This window comes from Furipterus horrens, unplaced genomic scaffold (genome assembly GCF_987537825.1).
Source record: "Furipterus horrens unplaced genomic scaffold, mFurHor1.1.pri manual_scaffold_1, whole genome shotgun sequence".
Taxonomy (NCBI): Eukaryota; Metazoa; Chordata; class Mammalia; order Chiroptera; family Furipteridae; genus Furipterus; species Furipterus horrens.
This window is the reverse complement of record NW_028327171.1, coordinates 26,202,919-26,207,897: the sequence shown is the minus strand read 5'-3', so window position 1 is coordinate 26,207,897 and position 4,979 is coordinate 26,202,919. Positions and strand designations below refer to the sequence as shown.

The following is a 4,979-nucleotide window of genomic DNA, read 5'->3' as shown; positions in this document are numbered from 1 at the left end:
TTGTACTGAACACTTTAGAAAGACAAATACAATTTTCTTTGACTTCCAACATCACTCAGGTAATTGGGCAAATATGTATGGACACCCTGTTATGTGCCTGGCATTCTGCTTGGTGCAGGGAAGACTGCAGACAGGGTCATAGTACCGTCCTTACACCTACAGGAGAGACAAGAAAGCCATATTCCAGAGTCAGCAATGGCCTGAGCTTTCTATGTCTGACTCTGTCATGTCCCAGTGTGTTCAATATAAAATAAAGTCTAATTCTGGTAATTTATGGTCTCTCTTGTCCACTAGTGTGAGAGGCAGGAATTTAGTTGCTTTCCCTTGTTGTTGTGTCTCTAGTACTTAGAAAAATGCCCAAGAGACTGTTGGTGATTGATGTTCAAGGTGTAACGATGGGACACAAATCTGAAGGACTTATTTAGAAGTGGTGGAATCAGTTCTCTGCTCCTCCAGTTCAACGGACTGCTGCGTTTTCCTGTGCAGTGCCAGCCTCAACCCTGAGACACGATGGTGAAGGTCGGAGTGAACAGATTTGGCCGTATTGGGCGCCTGGTCACCAGGGCTGCTTTTTACTCTGGCAAAGTGGATATTGTCGCCATCAATGACCCCTTCATTGACCTCAACTACATGGTCTACATGTTCCAGTATGATTCTACTCATGGCAAGTTCAAAGGCACAGTCAAGGCTGAGAACGGGAAGCTTGTTGTCAATGGAAAGTCCATCACCATCTTCCAGGAGCGAGATCCCACCAACATCAAATGGGGTGATGCTGGTGCTGAATATGTTGTGGAGTCCACTGGGGTCTTCACTACCATGGAGAAGGCTGGGGCTCACTTGAAGGGTAGAGCCAAGAGGGTCATCATCTCTGCCCCTTCTGCTGATGCCCCCATCTTTGTGATGGATGTGAACCAAGACAAGTATGACAACTCCATGAAGATTGTCAGCAATGCCTCCTGCACCACCAACTGCTTGGCCCCCCTGGCCAAGGTCATCCATGACAACTTTGGTATCGTGGAAGAGCTTATGACCACAGTCCATGCCATCACTGCCACCCAGAAGACCGTGGATGGCCCCTCTGGGAAGCTGTGGCGTGATGGCCAAGGGGCTGCCCAGAACATCATCCTTGCTTCTACTGGCACTGCCAAGGCTGTGGGCAAGGTCATCCCTGAGGTGAATGGGAAGCTCACTGGTATGGCTTTCCGTGTCTCCACCCCCAATGTGTCGGTTGTGGATCTGACCTGTCGCCTGGAGAAAGCTGCCAAATATGATGACATCAAGAAGGTAGTGAAGCAGGCATCAGAGGGCCTCCTCAAGGGTATCCTGGGCTATACTGAGGACCAGGTTGTCTCCTGCGACTTTAACAGTGACACCCACTCCTCCACCTTTGATGCTGGGGCTGGCATTGCCCTCAATGACCACTTTGTCAAGCTCATTTCCTGGTATGACAATGAATTTGGCTACAGCAACAGGGTGGTGGACCTTATGGTCCACATGGCCACCAAGGAGTAAGAGCCCCCAGGACCACCAGCCCCAGCGACAGGAAGAGAGACCCTCAGCTGCTGGGGAATCCTTGCCTCAAACTGATCCCCCAACATACTGAGAATCTCCTGACCTCTAGTTGCCATCCGAGACCCCCTAAAGAGGGGAGGGGCTTAGGGAGCCCTACCTTGTCATGCACCATCAATAAAGTTCACTGTACCGCCCCCCCCAAAATAAATAAATAAAGAATAAAAGTGGTGGAATCATTAGCTAATACAATTGTCTTCAAACTGGACTAACTTATCCCAAAAGAATCTACAAAGACTTTCCAAGGGGGTAGGTAGGCAGGGATAGCTTTAGGAGAATCAATTTCCAGATCCTCAACTTCAGTGCGAACCATTTCATGAAGCTGATCTACCTGAGAGCCACTAAGAAAGTTGTCCTGCTGGCTTCTTTCCCATACTCCCTTTTACACTCTTCTCTTACTTAGCAATGAATGGCTTTTCTCGCCAATCTCCCAGGTGGTAAAAAGCAGCTAAGAAGAAATGCATGACAGTATAGAGATGATGAAGGGCTCTAATGACTGGCTCATCAATGTTTGTAAGTCAAGTGGTTTCCAATTCCTTGCTGTTAACAAAATTTAAGTAGAATCTAATGGAGCTATCATGTGATAAATCACTAAAAATAATTTTTGATAGTAGATCGTAATTTGAATTTTTACATATCATTCAAAGGGAACTCAAGGAATTAATTAACATTGTTGTAATAAGACTCCTTCTGTTTCTGTCTACTTATTTATGAACAAGTTTCCTCAAGGTTTCCATCTATACAAATAATGGGAATAGAAAATGATGGTGAATTCTGTCTCATTCTGTCAATAAGTAATATTCATTGACAGGTGTATTATTGAATTCAAAAAGGAAACAATGCTCTCAATAAAACATGCATTTCCAATACAATTTACTTTTTATTTTATAATTGTTCATCAACATTTATGATATATTTATGTTATTTTAATCAATTTATTAATAGTATTTGTAACAGGAACTCAGTATAGAAGAACTTTATTACTTAGAACCTTATGGTCACAGGAAACTTGTAAAAATTTAAATTCATATTCATACGCTTTTTTTGTGGAAAAATGTTTGGTAGGGTGATCAATAAGGCATTTCTAAAGATGAAATAAAATTTCTTAAGGACTAAATTCTGAGGGGGAAGTGGAATGGAAATATAAGTTCAAGAATAAATGAATGATATAAAGTTTCCAAGAGTAAAAAAAGAGCTTGCTCATTTATTTTTTAAAAACTAGATGTGATAGTTAAATTGCTTTGATATTTAAATTGCATTGGCTACCAGGAAAAGATATGTTCAATTGGATATAGCAGATATGTTTTTAAATCTTTTTATTTAGAAAGTCTGGAAATGGTATTTTTTTGCAGTTCTTTAAAAATATAATCGACAAATTTTGATGTCAACTTAGAAATGTATGAGGAGTTTGTAGTTTTAACATTCTTCTGGGGATTCTGCAGGCACTGGGCTAATGATACAAGTGTGGCATTCTAATCCTGGCTGCAAGGTTGCTATCGAGCCTTGGGAAATGCCCTTCTTGATCCCTCTGTGCCCATTTCTCCTTCTGCAAAATAAAAAGCACGCCTGCCTTCTTTATCTTATTCTCAGGAAAATTCTGAGATCATACAAAATAATGAAACAATATGAAAGGTCTAGATTATTTGCTGGGGGTAAGTTGGACACCTCTGGGAAGTTTCAATAACTTTTTGAGGCTAACAGGATACTGGTTAGTTCCTCAGAAAGTATACATGAAAGGTATTTTTATTACTATCTCTACTTGACTATGGCCTCCCATTTCCCCCAGTTTTGATTCAGTCTTAGTTTCTGCATCTCTGCGTCACAGGGTTAGCAAAAGGGACCTAACTGTACTTCAGGTCTCTGTCCAAGGTTCTACTCTGATGGTCAGTGAGAGGAACCACAGAAATGTCTGTGAGAGCCCATTTGTCTGAACCCAGAGAATATTGACTGAACTTCTGAGTATTGTCACTGTTAACACCTGTTCAGGTAACTAAGGATGGTCAGGCCACACTGCATGTGTCCTTTCAGCTTGGTAGGTCATCTGACATATCTTGTATTCAATTCCTTTCCTCTTTATGATGCTTATAATTTTGTAAACAATTAATGGAATGATAGACCTGAGCCTCTCATCCCAATTCATAAAGCACATTAAGTTGTGATGTTGGGCAGGTTGAATGTGCCTCAGAATTGGCTTTCGCTTCACAGGCCTTATGGGTATATTGAATCTCAAGTGAGGACTTTTAAGACACCTGCAATTTTGAAAAGACATGGAGCTTTACGTTGTTGCATAGGTCTAGGAACTTGTGGGGAAATCAGGTGGTGAAGAACTGTATATAAAAAGAGAAATTAGGAGTAAGATTTCTCTATGAGATGGTACTGAACATTCACTCATTTAACATATATTTACTTAGCTCCCATTGAGTGCCATTTACTGAGCTAGGCATGAAGAAACACAGGTAAATGCTCTTCCCTATCCTCAAGGAGCTATACTCTGGTTGCAGAGGGATGAAAACAACGACAATGCTATAAAATTACCCAAATGAGGGTGCTGTAAGAGCAGAAGAGGAAAAAAGAGCAAATTCTATCTCAGGAAGCAAAGAAAGAATTTCTGGAAGAGATGGCATTTGAGCTCTAAGCTTGGGGAGGGTATTTCAGGAATATAATAAAGCCATGTACAAAGGCCTGGGGGCTGGGGAGAACTTGGGATCAGTAACGGGCTCAAATGTCACCTGCTCAAAGTCTGAGAGGGGAATGGCAAGAGGCCAGATAGGAAGACACAAAACAGCTTATAACATGTCTTAAATATCATTCAGAGAGTTTATATTTAAGCCTGTGGGTGATAGGATATTAGAACATTGAGCAGGGACATGTCAAGATCATATGTTTGTTAGAAACATTATAAGATCAGTTAGCTCTGTGGAGGGTGGATTGAGTGATAGGGCCAGGGCCACAAGGTTAGAGACACAAGTAGTAAGAGTACAGTGAGGACTCTTTCAATCTCACAGAAATCAGCTTAAGCTGGCATAAGCCAGATGGGACATAATTGGCTGTTGGAACAAACTGTGAGGGGGAGGCTCTGACTTCCGACTAAATCCGAGAATGTGTAGGATGTCACCAAGGGCTTTTCTCCTTTGCCCTGGCCCTCTCTCAGCTCTGCTGCCATTGTTAGCTTCTGATGCAAACTTTCTCTCCACATAGTAGATGAGATGGCTGCCAGGCTCTTATTGTCTCGAGTTAGCAATTCCAGTATTCATATACTAATTCAGGGAAGCTTCTGATTGGCTCTTCTGGGTCACATGCACATTAATTAACCAATTATTGATGGAGGGTAGGGGAATAGGTATTTCATTCTGGGTGACTGCCTGGGTCACTCCTGTGAAAGAAAGGGCAGGCACCAAGTCTGATAGTCG

General features: G+C 42.1%; 1 pseudogene; it reads left to right on the top strand.

Annotated features, from left to right (window-relative positions):
• Window positions 1-495: 495 nt before the first annotated feature.
• On the top strand, window positions 496-1,573 carry LOC150020794 (glyceraldehyde-3-phosphate dehydrogenase pseudogene; annotated as a pseudogene).
• Window positions 1,574-4,979: the final 3,406 nt, after the last annotated feature.